General features: G+C 40.9%; 1 pseudogene; it reads left to right on the forward strand.

Annotated features, from left to right (window-relative positions):
- The first annotated feature begins 1 nt into the window (after position 1).
- LOC115265598 (small ribosomal subunit protein eS4-like) lies at positions 2-12,610 on the forward strand (annotated as a pseudogene).
- The last annotated feature ends 3,874 nt before the right edge of the window (positions 12,611-16,484 follow it).

The raw sequence follows: 16,484 nt of genomic DNA on the forward strand, positions 1-16,484 counted from the left end.
ATGTAAAACGCATCGACGTAATGATGCCGATGTATAAAAAAAGCTATGTAATCACGATTTTCAGACGCAAAATTACACAGTTTCGATGCTTATCTACACCATTTTTCAAATTACACAAATACACTTTTAAAATTTGGCATTACGCCGTTTCTGTGTAATATTCACATCAAGAGAATGTGATTATTACACACAATCAGCTGCAACCAAGTGGTTGTCTGACATCAATGTGAAATTACACAAAAACAATGTCATATTGCATTTTTTCAAGATGCAATATTAAGTCTAGCAACACTGGACCCGTTTTCTCTGTTGTTGGTCCGCCGGCGGAGCAAGCTGCCATCTTTGTTTTTGATTTCAGCCGGAGTGAACGTTTTTTCGCGTTTACGGGTTTACGGCGGGGTTTACGGGCAAGTTTCGTTATAATTTGATTATGATTCGAAAGTTAATTTAATAATTTCTATTTCAGCGGTGGTAGCAGATATCGCAAATATTTTCAGGATCAGGTAATAACGTAAAACCAAGACCGGGCGCGGAATCTTGGAATCCAGGACTCTATCGCGGCTTCGTAATTATTTCATTCGTAAGTATTTTCATAATGTATATTCCAGTGGCAACCGGTAATAAGTATCGTTTTCGGTTTCATTATAGTGTTCCAGTGTCACCAATGTGCAATGAGGACATCCTACGAGAACGCAGAACCGAAAAATTTCGGTTCCGGTGCTGCTGGCTGAGAAGTGTTTGTAAACATGTTGCTTAAGGTCCCTGGGGGAAAGGGCGCAAACGATGTCCCGCGCTTCCGATACCGGATTACTTCATTCAGCCGTCTAACGGGAGAAGTAGGAAAGCAATGTTCCCTCAAACGCAGCACGTCGCTTTCTCTGAAGAGGCAGCATACATTGATAATATTGCTGTACGGAAAACGACCAAAACCAAGGCGGCTTTTTGTATCCAACCTACGAAATATTCTGACCAGCTTCTCACAGGATCTGCTGTCTACATTGGCGACCTGATTGAATCCGGATCAACATGCTGTCTTAGCCAACGTATCGATATCCCCCAGGGTCCCAATATTTGACTCCTCTTGGCCCACAGAACAAACGTCGGTATTGAGTCGATCATCAAGGCCAACTAATTCGCCAGTTGCATGCTGTAGAATAGTAACGTCGTCCTCTGGACGTCAATTCCACTAAAGCGTTCATCAACATTAAGTACGATTAAGTTCGTCGGCAGGTGCTCGATCAGTTACAAGGTTCCCATAAGCTGCCAAACCCCAACTGGTCCGTATTGGCGATCTGGTCAACGTCGACCGCTCCGTGACAACAGGGCATACCAACGATAATCGCCTGAGTTCGTCTGAAGCACTACGTTCTCATCGTAGAGGCATGGAGGAAGTTGATTCTGCGAGGTCCATCAGGATTTCATGTTAAAATGGCTACGAATTCCGGAACGGCGAAGGTGTTGAGAAATGCCAATTAAACTGTCAGGTAATGGTAGAATAATTTATTTTTCTGTTCTATGTTTCATGATACGCTAATGTACAAACAGGGAATGTTTCAAACGAAATTTTCACATTTCTGAAGGCCCGAATGTGCTTTTGATATTCTCGAGCAGGGAAATCTATAAAGAAAATTCAATCTGAAGAATTCTAGCGGAACATATGAACAGTGATGGAAGGAAATCACTTCTATTGACAAATACACACAATTAATGTAATAAATGTTACATTGAACTCACCGGGAAATCCGCCAGGCAATTCCGAAGAAATCCAATCAAGATCTTCTTGGAAATCCATTCCAGAAGATAGGTACTCGTGAATTTTCTGCAATTATTCCCAGAGAATCCGTCCAACAGTTCTTCAGTAACTGCACTTCCACGGAAATGTGTTCAGATCAGATGATTCCAATGAATTGTCTCAGGGGTGTCTCTGTCCATGAGAATTCCTTTCAGAGGATCACCAACTATTCATTCAAAATTTGTGGAGCTTCCAGGACTTCCTCGAGAATTCCTCCAGGAAATTTCGGATATTCCTTCAGGAGTTCCCGGGGTATTCATCAATGAGTTCCTGGGGAATATCTCCAGGACTTAAGTGACAATTTCTCCAGATGTTCCTTGAGAACTCCTTCAGGGAAACTATCTCCAGGAGTTCCTAGGATATTCCTCCGTTAGGTCCTCAGGAATTACTCCAACGGGTTCTTCATGAATTTTTCCAGAAGTTCCTCGGGAATTCCATCTGAAGCTCCATGGAAATTCCTTCACGAGTTCCTCTGAAATTTCTTCAGGAGTTCCTAGGATATTCCTCCATTAGGTCTTCAGGAATTACTCCAACAGGTTCTTCATGAATTTTTCCAGGAGTTCCTCGGGAATTCCATCTGAAGCTCCATGGAAATTCCTTCTCGAGTTCCTCAGAAATTTCTCCAGAAGTTCCTCAAGAATCTCTTCTTAAATTCCTCGAGAATTCCTCTCCACAAGTTCTTCGGGAATATCTTCAGAAATTCCTCGGAAACTCTTTCAAAAGTTCGTCGGGTATTCTTTTAGGAATTCTCCGGGTATTCATCCACGTGTTGCTCGGAAGTTCTGCCAGGAGTTCCTCGGAATTATTTAGCATTAGCATTAGCATTAAGCGAGTCGCACACATTCGTAGGTGGTACAGTCCTAGACCGCTGTTATGAGGGTTGCCTTCTTCCCGTCCGAACCAAAGCACAAAGATTTGGGACTAATCTCTGACTCTTAGACAAGACTGACGCAATCCTCCAATGGTCGAGCACTGTCCTGGCCACGTCGTTGCGACTGCTGAGGGATGGGAAAGGATGGTTAGTTTTGGACACCTATGAAAAATGTAGACAACTCTACGATCTCTCAGGCCTAGGTATCACGGGAATTTTGGTGTTGTTAGTGGAAGGGTAAACTCCAAAGGATATGCTTGGTCAACGTTCAGGCGCACCATTGTTTAACTGCTTCATATCAGTTGTCTGCCCAATTCGTCCTGGTCATCTTGATGGCATTTGGTTGCATTACTATATTCTTCGGTTGAAAATCTGAAATATAAAATAATATTAACAAAAGGTACATATTAGTGATATTCTCGCCACAGTTATATATTTTTACAATATAATTCGTATTATACGATAAATTTACCTGAATCCTGCTGAAACAAAATGATAATTAGCAGCAACATTGAAACACAAATACTACATAAACAAAAAAAGTACATAAAACTTTGATCTTGGAATATTTATGAATACTATAAATATCAAGATCAAAATTTGATTTGGTAGATCTTACACCGCAACGCACCGTTCTAAGGTGATCTACCCACATAACGGGTTCCCAGGAGTTCCTCGGGATTATCTTCAGAAATTCCACCAGAATATCTCCAGAAGTTCCTTGGGAATTGTTGCTGAAGTTTCTCAGAAATTCCTGCGGGAGTTCCTTGGAAATTTCTCCGGGAGTTCCTCGGGAATTTCTTAAGAATTTCTTCGAGTATTTATCCTGGAATTCCCAGAAAATATCTCCAGGACCTCTTCGGGAATATCTCCAGAAGTTCCTCGGGAATTCCTGCTGGAACTCCTCGGGAATTCGTATAGAATCTTTCAGGAGTTCTTTGAGAACTCTTCCAGAAGTGATTCAAGAATACCTCCTAGAGTTCCATGGGTATTTCTCCAGAAATTCCTCAGGAATTTCTCCAAAAGTTCCTTGAGTATTCCTTCAGGAGTTCTCCGGGTATTCATCCATGAGTTCTTCGGAAATTCTCCCAGGATTTCCTTGGAAATATCTTCTGAAATTCCTCTTAATTTCATTCCTCGAAAATTCCTTTCAAGTTCCTCGAAAATTTCTGTGGAAATTCCTCAGGAATTTCTCAACAATTGATTATGTTAGGCTACGCAGTCATTTGTTAAACAAACGACGTTTTTTATTTGCCCGACGTTACAGTTTTCTCAACAATTTCATCGAGGATTCATTCAGGAGCTCCCCGAAAATTTCTCCACGAGTTTCTCTGGAGTTCCTCGAGAATTCCTCCAGGAGTTCTCCGGGTTTCTATCCATGAGTTATTCGGAAATTCCTCCAGGAGTTCCTCCAGAAGTTCTTCGGGAATTCCTCCAGAAGTTCCTCAGTTCCAGCAGTTCCTCAATAACCACTCCCAGAAGTTCCTCAGAATTCTTCCAGGAGTAATTCGGCAATTCCTTTAGAAGTTCCTCGAGAATTTCTACAGGAGCTTGTACAGGAGTTCCTCTGGAATTCCTCCAGAAGTTTCTCGAGAATTCCTTCAGGCGTTCTTCGGGTATTCCTGCTGGAGTTCCTCGAAAAAAAAATCCAGAAATTCCTCCAAGAGTTCCGCGGAAACATCTCCTAGAGTTCTTCGGGAATATATCCAGAAGTTCCAGGGAAATTCCTGCAGGAGTTCCTCGAGAATTTCTCCAAAAGTTCCTCTGGAATTCCTCGAGTATTTTTTTTCATGAGTTTCTCGGGAATACCTTCTAAAATTCCTCATTTTTATTCCGTGGAAATATCTCCAGGAGTTCTTCGGGAATATCTCCAGAAGTTCCAGGAGTTCCTTGGAAATTTCTCCAGGAATTTCTCAATTCCTGGATTCATCCAGGAGTTACCCGGAAATATCTCTAGGAGTTTCCTCTTGAAACTCCACGGAAATTTCTGCAGGAGTTCCTCGGGAATATCCAGGAGTTCCTCAAAAATACCTCCACGAGTTCTTCGGGAATATCTTCATAAATCCCTCGGGAACTCGTCCAAAAGTAAGTCGGGTATTCCTTCAGGAATTCTCGGGTATTCATCCATGTGTTGATGAGAAATTTTGCCAGGAGTTCCTCGGGATAATCTTCAGAAATTCCTCCAGGAGTTCCTCGTACATATGTCCAGGAGTTCTTCTGGAATATCTCCAGAAGTTCCTCGGGAATTCCTCCACTGCCCATAACCGCATAACAGTAACAATCGACAGAAGTAGGCATTGGAAAAAATGGGACCCAAAGTTGCAACTTTTCATAGTATGGGAATGAAGCGAAATTGTAAACATTTTTCATTGTATACATTGTATACTGCTATATATAGCAATAAGATCTTCTACAGCACTTCCTGTATACTGGACCTATTGTCAGAAAATAAATCGGACCCAAGTATGATTTATGACACGCATTAAAACCAGTCTATTTTCCCAGTGTGACTGTTATGCGGTCACATTAGTTAATGATGATCAATGAGTCAAAACGGCTTGGTGTTTATTTCACAAATCCTAGAACAAACTTGAAAATTTTATTCAGGTAGTCGAAATTACTTGTAATTTGCTGATGATCCCCGATATTAACTCAATAAAGGCAAAATATGCAAATGTTACACTTTTGCGGTTATAGGCAGTCCAGGAGTTCCTCGAAAATTCCTCCAGGAGTTTACCGGTAATATCTCCACGAGTTCTTAGGGAATATCTTCAGAAATTCCCCCAGGAGTTCCCCGGAAATATTTCCAGGAGTTCTTCGGGGATATCTCCAGAAGTTCCTTGGGAATTCCTTCTGGAGTTCCTCGAAAATTCCTGCAGGACTTCATCAGGCATTTTTAAGAATTTCTTCGAGTATTGGCTCCAGGAGTTCTTCGGGAATATCTCCGGAAGTTCCTCGAGAATTTCTGCGGGAGTTCCTTGGAAATTTCTCCAGGAACTTCCTCGAGAATTCCGAGTTCCCCGGAAATATCTGAAGGAGTTCCTCGAAAATTACTCTAGGAGTTCCTCGGGAATTCCTCCAGAAGTTCCTAGGGAAATCCTCCAGCAGTTCTTTGCGAACTCTTCCAAGAGTTCCTCGGGAATTCCTCCAGAAGTTCCTTGGGTATTCCTTCAGGAGTTCTCCGGGTGTTCATTCATGAGTTCCTCGGAAATTCTTCCAGGATTTTCTCGGAAATATCTTCAGAAATTTCCCTAAAATTCATTTAGGAGTTCCTCGGAAATTTCTGTGGAAATTCTTCAGGAATTTCTCAAGAATTTCCTCAAGGTATTCTCCAGGAGTTTCTCGGGAATTCCTCCAGAAGTTCCTTGAGAACTCTTCCAGGAGTTCTGCGAGAATTTCTCATCGGGAATTCCTCCAGAAGTTTCTCGAGAATTCCGTCAGGAGTTCTTCGGGTATTCCTGTTCGAGTTTCTCGGAAATATTTTCAGAAATTCCTCGAGACTTCCTCCAGGAGCTTCGCGGAAACATCTCCAGGAGTTCTTCGAAAATTTCTCCAAGTTCCTCGGAAATTCCTAATGGAGTTCCTCGGAAATTCCTGAAGGAGTTCCTTGGAAATTTCTCCGGGAGTTCCTCAGGAATTTCTCAAGAATTTTCTAGAGGATATATTCAGGAGTTCCCCGTAGATATCTGCAGGTGTTTCTAAGAAATACCTCCAAGAGTTCCTCTGGAATTCCTCCAGGAGTTTCTCGAGTATTTCTTCGTGAATTCCTCGGAATATCTTCAAAAAATCCTCGAGAATTCCTCCAAAAGTTCCGCGAAAACATCTTCAGGAGTTCTTCGGGAATATCTCAAGAAGTTCCGCGAGAATTCCTGCTATAGTTCCTCGGGAATTCCTGCTGGAGTTTCTCGAGTATTCATTCATTTAGTTCTCCGGGTATTCATTCATGAATTACTCAGAAATTCCTCCAGGAGTTCCTCGGAAATATCTTCAGAAATTCCTCGAGAATTCCTCCAAAAGTTCCGCGGAAATATCTACAGGATTTCTTCGGTAATATCTCCAGAAGTTCGTCGAGAATTCCTGCTGGAGTTTCTCGGGTATTCATTTAGGAGTTCTATATTAATTCCTTAGAAATTCTTCCAGGAGTTCTTCGGAAATATCTTCAGAAATTGCTCGATAATTCCTCTAGGAGTTACCCGGAAATATCTCCAGTAGCTCTTCGGGAATATCTCCAGAAGTTCCTCGAGAATTCCTGCTGGAGTTCTTCGGAAATTCCTGCAGGAGTTCCATGGAAATTTCTCCAGGAGTTCCTCAGGAATTTCTCAAGAATTTCCTGGAGGATTTATCCAGGAGTTTCCCGGAAATATCTCCAGGCGTTCCTCGGAAATTTCTCCAGGAGTTCCTTGGGAATTCCTTCAGGAGTTTCCTGAAAATTGCTACTGGAGTTCCTAAGAAATGGTCCAGGAGATCCTCAGAAAATCCTTCTGGATTTCCTCAGGAACTCCTCCGGTAGCTCCTCGGGAGTTCCTCCAGGAGATCTCCGGGAATTCTTTCTGAAGTTCCACTTGAGTTCTTTGGGAATTCCTCAAGGAGTTCGTCGGAAATTCCTCCTGAATATCCTCGGAAATTCCTCCTGATTTTCCTCTTCCAGGAGTTCGTCGAGATTTTTTTCAGGTGTGTTCCGGCAATTGCTACAGGAGTTCCTTAAGAATTGCCCCAGGAGATCCTCGGGAATCCCTCCAGTAGTTCCTCAAATATTTATTTTTCCTGGACTTTTTCGGGAATTGCTTCTGGATTTTCTCGGAAATTCCTCCAGGGGCTTCTCGGGAATTTTTTCAGGAGTTCTCCGGGCATCCCTTCAGGATTTTCCAGGAATTGCTTCAGAAGTTCCTCCTGAATTGCTTCAGGAGTTCCGCGGGAATTGCTCCAAGAGTTTTTCGGGAATACCTCCAGGAAGTCCTTTGGGAGTGAAAAGTGATAGCTCGGGTTCGTCGGACCGCGCGTCGTCGTGTGGTGGGCTTTTTTTTCTGGTGAGTTTGTTCCTTGTTGCTTCTTTGTTATTTTCTTTATGTATGTGGACTCTATTTTCATTATTTTATTTATTCATTATGTGTGTATGTATCTTTTAAACATTTTGATCAAATTTGTATAGTTCGTCACCATGAATGACGACTTGTTTTTTTTGTCAATGTCGAAAGTTACATCTTGAAAATTATCTCTTCCACTTTGTCTATCATGTACCTGTTTGTGTATGTTTCTCATACTTATCTTTCGTGTATTTACACTACAAGCATTGCAAAGTTCAAGTGTCGGCGCAAATTGTCGCTATTCACATTTTTTTTTCAATAAAATTTTTATCTATTATTGTACAGTCCGCCACTGAAAGGTGCTGGCCACAGTATTCTGTTTTCCAATATGTTTCAGTATTGTTTTCCCTAATAAGTACGTTTCGTCACAATTTGTGTCGGCACAAAATGTTGTCTCAATATTTCGTGTCCATAGTATCAAAAGCAAGTAACATTTTATATTGGTTCACCAGTCCTCTTAATTGCGAGGTGACGCAAGACAGGCTTGTCCACACTGAGCGCAAGAAAATTCTGCTCCTTTGATTTTCACCACAAAAACCATCGCGTTTATGCAATCTTCTTATCCTACCTGATAAAAGGATGTTTGAATATCCTAAATGACATTTCGAACCGTCAAAAAATCGCACCGCAGTGCCGCACTGAGCGCGCAAAGAGAAATTCACTGGGGTGAATTCACCCGGGTGAAATTCTCTTTGCGCGCACAGTGTGGCACTGCGGTGCGGTTTTTTGACAGTTCAAAATGACATTTAGGTAATTTCAACATCCTTCTATCGGGCAAGATAGGAAGATTGCATAAATACGATGGTTTTGGTGGTGTAAATCAAAAGAGCAAAATTTTCATGCGTTCAGTGCGGACAAGCCTGACGCAAGATATCTTTGGTTCCATAAGACATTCTCTAAATTCCTATTAAGAATTTTCAAGGTTTCACCATTCCTCCAAACTGTGAGGTGGCACAATTCTGTGAATATATGTTTTGTGTATGGTAATGGTTACATAGATTGCAACGCTTACCAAAGTGACTCCTGATTTATGTAACTACCAATCCCTCCCAACTAACAAAAACTCCTTCCCGTGACAACTGTGGAGGGCACAGTAGTATATACAACCTCTAGTAGCAACGGTTGTCCAACTAACATTCCTTCCCTTCCCCGGTTGACCGTAAGGACGTGGCCGGCGCCGTTATTGACCTATTAAAATTCGAGTACTCGGAACGTGCACATTGAAGAAGGTGCTAATCCCAAGCCCCATCTATTGGTTCTCTGTGCAATTCCGCTAGCTCTAGTCAATCACGGAGTAGCAACTACGAAGTGTACGGTCACCAATGCTCATGCTCAATACCTCCAGGGAGTCCTTTGGATTTGCTCTGGGAGTTCCTCGGAAATACTTGTAGGAGTTTCTTTGGAGTTGATCCAGGAGTTCCTTAGAAATCTCCTGCGAGGAACTCATAGAGGAATTTTCGAGGAACTCCTGGTAGGATTCCCGAGGAACTCCTGGAGGAATTCCCGAGGAGCTGCTGAAGTAGTTTTCGAGGAGCTCGTGGAGGAATTTTCGCGGAACTTCTCAGCAACTCCTGGAGAAATTCCTGTGGAATTCTTGGAGGAATTGCTGAGAAAATCCTTGAGTAACTCCCGAGGAATTCCCGAAAAACTGCTTGAAGAATTCCCGAGGAACTCTTGGAGAAATTCCCGTGCAATTTCTGAAGGCATTTCCTTGAAACTCCTGGATGAATGACCGAGGAATTCTCGAGTAGCTTCTGGAGGAATATCAGTGAAACTGCTGGAGGAGTACCAGATGAACTCTTGGAGAAATTCCCGAGAAACTCTTGGTGAAATTCTCGGGAAATGCTCTATGATTTTCTCGGGAATTCCGCCAAGATTTTTTTCAGAAGTTGTTTGGAAGTTCCTCGAGAATTCCTCCACGAGCTCGTCAAAAATTCCTCCTGTAGCTCCTCGGGAATTCGTCCACATTTTTCTCAGGAATTCCTCGGCAGTATTCCCAGAAGTTCCCCGGTCATTCATCTATGAGTTTCAAGGAAATGCCTTCAGAAGTTGCTCGGATTTTTTTCCAAGAGTTCTTCGGGAATTCTTCAAGCAGTTTTTAGGGAATTCCTCGGGAGTTACTCTAGGATTTTTTCAGCAATTCCTCCAAGGATTTCTCCAGGAGTTGCTGGGAAGTTCCTCGAGAATTCCTCCACGAGCTCCTCGAAAATTACTTCAGCAGCTTCTCGGAAATTCCTCCAGGAGTTCTTCGGGAATCCCACCAGGAGTTCCTCGAAAATTCTTTTAGGAGTTCCTCGCAGGAGATTCCTGAGGAACTCCTGGAGCAATTCCAAAGGAACTCCTGGAAGTATTTCCGAGGAACTCCCGGAGCAATTCCAAAGGACTTCCTGGAGGTATTCCCGAAAAACTCTTGGAGCAATTCCCGAGAAACTCCTGAAGCAATTAACTTTTGGAGGAATTCTCGAGGAACTCCTGGAAGAGTTCTCAAAGAACTGCTGGAGAATTTCCCGAGGAGCTCCTAGAGTAATTTCCGAGGAACTCCTTCAGATATTTCCGGGGAACTCCTGGATGAATCCTCAAGGAAGTTCCTGGAGAAATTTCCAAGGAACTCCCGCAGGAATTTCCGAGGAACTCCAGCAGGAATTCCCGAGGAACTTCTGGAGATATCCCCGAAGAACTCCTGGAAATATTTCCGGAGAACTCCCGGAGGAATTTCTGAAGATAATCCCGAGGAACTCCTGGCAGAATTTCCGAGCAACACATGGATGAATACCCGGAGAATTCCTGAAGGAATACCCGACTTACTTTTGGACGAGTTCCCGAGGAATTTCTGAAGATATTCCCGAAAAACTCGTGGAGGTATTTTTGAGGAACTCCGAGATATTCCCGAGGAACTCCTGCAGAAATTTCCGTGGAGTTCCAGGAGGAAACTCCTGGAGATATTTCCGGGGAACTTCTGGATGAATCCAGGATTCGAGAAATTCCTGAGGAACACCTGGAGATATTTCCAGAAACTCCTGCAAGATTTTTCGAGGAACTCCTGGAACTTCTGGAGATATTCCCGAAGAACTCCTGGCGATGTTTCTCCAGGACTCTCCAGAAACTCTTGAACTCTTGAAGAGCTTCTGGAGGAATTCCTGAGGAACTTTTAAGCAACTCTTGGACGATTTCTCGATTAACTTCTGCAAGAATTTACAAGAAACTTCTACAGGAATTTTCGATGAACTTTGGCAGCAATTCACGAGAAGCTGCAGGACTTCTCGAAGATGCCCTTGAGAAATTCCCGGTAAATTAATAACCATGGAACTCCTAGATGTATCCCCGAGGAGCTTCAGTGCAGGAATTTGCATGGAATTTCTGGAGGTATTCTTGGTTGAATTCCAATGGAACTGGTGGGAAATTCCCGAAGCACTCATGAAGGAATTCCCGAGAAACTCTTGAAAAAAAAAAACCCGAGGAACCCCTGGAGCAAGTTCCGTGGTACTTCTGGAGGTACTCTTAAGGATATCCAGGAGAAATTCCCGTGGAATTCCAATGGAACTCCTGGAGGAATTATCAAGCAACTCCTGGGGAAATTCCCGGGGAACTCCTGTAGAAATATTATTACGAATGAACTCACCCACAAAACGTGAACAAATAATTTGAAATAAAACCAGTCTTTCATTCGGCAATTCCCATAAATTCTTGTAAAAAATATGGAATTGTTTGTGAAATTTTATTAAAACTCTATTTAAATATTGATCCATTTCTAATAATTGATTGCTAATAACGTTTGTATGTTTCCAGGATGCAAACGCAGCCATCATCGAGCCAGGGGCGCCGTCGGAATAATCATATCCTTTTCGTTCTGGTGTCAAAATGGCTCGCGGACCGAAAAACATTTAAAACTTTTGAACGCCTCCAGGGCTACCTTTGCCTGCGTCCATCCATTGGCCCACACAAACTGCGCGAGTCAATTGCGCAACCATCTGAAGTACTTCTTGACCAACACCGAAGTCATCAAGATCTGCAGCGTCACATCTAGATGGAAGGCATGGTTCGCACTGACCCCAACTACCCGGTTGGATTCATGGGTGTCATCACTCTTTGATCTACGGCGTCAAGGATCGTTTCGCCGTTCACCGTATTACCCCGGACAAGGCCAAGTACAAGCTCCTGAAGTGCATCCAGATCGACCCAAAGAAGGTGCCGTTTGTCTTGACTCCGAGCTTGACCCACCATCTGGATCCGAGCATCCACCAGAACGATTCGATCCGCTACGATATCGCCACCAGTAATGGACGTGCTCAAGCTCGAGCCCGGTAATCTGTGCATGACCATCTATCCGAATTTTGTTCGTTATGGAACTGGGATCCAGCGTGAGAAGCACTCGGAATCGTGAGAAATCGTGCTCTGCAAGAATTCCAAAGCACACGTATTTGCCACCCGTCCTGACCAACGTTTTCATCATCGACGGTTGGGAAAAAATAATAAAAGCAATAAACTTCAGTTCAACGCTTTTGTGTTATTAATTGTTCATTGCTTTCTCTTCTATGGCTGATTAAATTACGTTTTTATTCTTTTTCGATTTGAATTTAGTATAGATCTAGTGTTTACTTCAGCTATACAAAATTCTCAGCGAAAAGGGATGAAAGCGCAATTTAATCGGCTATAGAAGGGCGTTTGAAATCGTTTCCATTTTACATCGCTTAATTTACATTGTATAAATGTACGTCGAATAAATTACATCGCAAAAATTACATCGAATCTGTTTATTACATCAACAGCCATCGAGTACATCGGGCTGTGTAATATTAATCAATCGATGTAACGACCTGGTTGCAGCGATTTCGATGTAATATTCAACAACTTTTTTTGCTGTGTAATATCTTCGAGGATCCTTCTGAACCCCGAAATCTCAAAGTGCAATCCCAGATGGGAACAGGAGGAAACCCCCAGGCTGCTGGTCTTGGGCGAATGACAGTTACCGGAGTGGTAATTCAACTTTTTGAGGCCCGATTTAAAACTCCCAACTCCACAGTTACTAAAATGGAATCGTTTTGAGCTTCCGATGAATCTGACTCCTGCATTGCTTCATTAAGTCTTTGTGTCACAGGATCGTTGTTATTGTTTGGGGATTTTCGGATCGCTTGTCAATTATTTTAATCTATCTCAATCTGTCTAAATCTATCTGAACACGCCTGGTAGCTAATGTTCGTCAGGAACTATTTGGATCATGTTGCGACTCAATACCTTAAGAAAACGGTTTCACTGAAGTTTATACCGAGGCGTATACTGATTCGTGGAAACTCGACGATTGGATTGTGAGCGCCTACAAGGAGCTCAAGTTGCTAACACCCTTATGAACGAAGCTTCGATATCCTTGTTTTCCGCTCGAATGAAGGTTTCTAGAAGCAAGGTTTCTGATTCTCTACCGTTTGGAGCATCTTAAATAATCCGTTTTTAACATTCTTGATTTGTTTCAACCCAGAGTACGGAAAACTAGGGGACAATGTTGTAAATTCATTTATCACAACGCTCAAATTGAAATGGTATATGCTGGGTACGCAAGCGAAGCGCAAACCTGGGTGTATGAAGGTACGTGGCTGGCTGGTTTCACGCATCCAGAAAGGAATGCAGAAGGAGATGAAAAAATGACAACTGATAAGTGATGAATGCTTCGGGTGATAAACGATTGTGGTGGGGATGAAGGAAGGCAGTCATTAGTAAATTTCCAAGTGGATCCGAAAACCACGTTGAGCCGAAGTACATGGGATTTTCTGAAATCGTGATTGTTAGTCGTTTATTCAGCATACGGCTGTATCCTCATGGAAAAATCACATCTGGGCCATCATCCCAAGACAATTCACTGGATCTGACCTTCCGATTAGTGAGCCTACACATTGGAAGCCCTTCGAAGCACGCTTTCGTGAAAAAGTTTGTCCGAACGGCCATTTGGACCTGCTACGGAATCAATGAAACTAAGGATTCCTTCCGAAACGCAACTGCTGTAACTACTCCCGCCTCATCACATCTTGAAGCCCTTGGCATCACCATTGTCGTGGACTTCTCCTCCGCCTTCCAAGCCATCAATGCCGGAAATTTTCCCTCATCGAAACGCTCTGAGACCTGGAATCTAAGAGGTCTTGAATGACCACCCCGGAAATTGTCGTTGGCTCAAGTAGCCTAGGGTTTTCCTCCGGTTCCCATCCGGGATTGAACCTTGAGACTCCTAGGTCCAAATAGGTCTTAGAAAATATGTTTTTTTACATAAAACCATGCCTAAAATATAAAATAAAACATTAAAAGTGAAAATTTTCAAAAAAAAAAACATCCAATTATTGCGGTAGTATTTTTGATCACTTGACAGCTGATTCCTCTTTCTTGGCTTCAAAGATTGCTGAGATTTTGTTTCATAATTTCAGTTCAAGCTAGGCACAACTGTCAGCATTTTTATAGCACCTCAGCGCCCCGGCACACTAGGGCACACCCACGGGCACACCAGGGCACACTGGTAGACACACTAAAAAAACGTTGGCACATATGAAGTGTGTAGAGTGACCACCCCTTGGCACTATCATATTCGTCACTTCCGATGTATGTTGAAAACAACCCACAATTGGGTTGTTTAGTGAATAAAATATTGCTATTTTCTATAGCCTAATCGAAAGAGCTCATTTTTCTGAGTATAACGTGTTTTTATTGGATTCCAATACTTTTGTTTTGTTGGTTAAATTTTCGTGGATAGAATGACAGTTCAATCGATAAAGTGACAGTTCGACCCGAACAAAAAAATTTCCCCATACAAACTTTAAATGAATTTTAAAAATAGTTCCCGGACTCCAAAAATTATGAAATTTTGGATTTCGACTAATTTTTGGGCGGAGAATCCGATTACGAAATAATCCTGATACCCCTAGAGAACCCAATTAGCAAAAAATATTTTTCCCAAAAGAAGTTTTTCGATTTCCAACCGAATTCATAATATTCTTGACATTATTTTGTTTATCCGCCGCTAAAGAACCAAATTATTGTGGATTTAGCACCAAATTGGTGTCGGAAGTAACTTCATTGACTTCCGCTGCCTTTCCTATGCGTTAAATATAACGTCGGAAGTAGGGCGCTGAATATTAAATCTGATGCTCTATACAGCGCACTACCCGGATAAAAAATACAATAGAAAAACATAGGATTCTAATGTAACAGTACCATTGAAAACAATGCTCTTACAATAGAATTCAATGTTAAAATAACAATTAAAAAACAATAGAATCAAATGTTTCCAACAATAGAATCAATTGTGAATGAGCATTTCACATTGAATTGTATAGGTTGTTAAGTATCGTAACAATACAAAAAAAGACTTTTTTCCATACAACTTTTTTCGCAAAACAGAAAATTCTAATGTTAATGAAATGTTGTTAATGCCGATACGTGGAATGAAATATACCATAGATTTTTATGTATTTGTATTGTTTTGAACAGTTAAATATGCCAAGAACATTCTGTTTTGAGCTGTGATTTAACATCAGATTCAATGGTTTGGGGATGGTTTTCTATTGTGATCCTGATTGTGATACAGAAGATTCTTAGGTTTTCGAATTGTTGCCAACAGTGAAATGCACGGTAAACGTATTGTTTTGAGCAGTGATTTTATTATCAATTCAACATTTTATTCAATGGTTTGTTAATTGTATTGTATTGTTATAAAGAACATACTGTTTGTACTGTTACTAACATTGAATTCTATTGTTTAAGAATGGTTTTGTATTGTGATACAGAAGATTCTAATGTTTTTGAATTGTTAAAAACAGTGAAATTAACCGTAAATGAATCGTTTTGAACAGTGATATTATTACTAGTTCAAAATTGGATTCAATGGTTTGTTAATTGTTTTCAATTGTGATAAAGAACACACTGTTTTGTATTGTTTTTAACATAGAATTCAATTGTTTAAGCATGGTTTTCTATTGTGATACAGAAGATTCTAATGTTTAAGAATTGTTAAAAACAGTGGAATGAACAGTAAACTTATTGTTTTGAACAATGATTTCATTACTAGTATTAGAAATTGTTTTTAATTATGAAACCGAACATATTATTTTAAGCTGTTTTTACATTAGATTCAGTTGTTTCGGAATGGGTTCAAATTCAAATTCAAATTCAAATTCAAATTCAAATTCAAATTCAAATTCAAATTCAAATTCAAATTCAAATTCAAATTCAAATTCAAATTCAAATTCAAATTCAAATTCAAATTCAAATTCAAATTCAAATTCAAATTCAAATTCAAATTCAAATTCAAATTCAAATTCAAATTCAAATTCAAATTCAAATTCAAATTCAAATTCAAATTCAAATTCAAATTCAAATTCAAATAAAATTAAAATTAAAATTAAAATTAAAATTAAAATTAAAATTAAAATTAAAATTAAAATTAAAATTAAAATTAAAATTAAAATTTTTTTTTTTTAAACACATTTATTGGTACTTTATTCAAACGAGACGCTCACACATTACAGATTTAAACACAATTTAAAACAAAATCTAGCGCTTCCACCGAAAAATCGTGGTTGGCAACTAAAACAAAATTTACGTAATTAATAAATAACTTTAGTGCCTCTGATTTTCTTCCTCTGGAAACGTTTTGCAGTTCTGGTATCCGAAGATCGTCGAAGGTTGTCCTCCTACCAAGGGTTGCTTCCAACCGTGGTTGAAGATGTCTCCATAATGCGAATGTTCGACGGCAACCGGTAAA

The sequence above is a fragment of the Aedes albopictus genome, chromosome 2, assembly GCF_035046485.1.
Source record: "Aedes albopictus strain Foshan chromosome 2, AalbF5, whole genome shotgun sequence".
Lineage (NCBI taxonomy): Eukaryota > Metazoa > Arthropoda > Insecta > Diptera > Culicidae > Aedes > Aedes albopictus.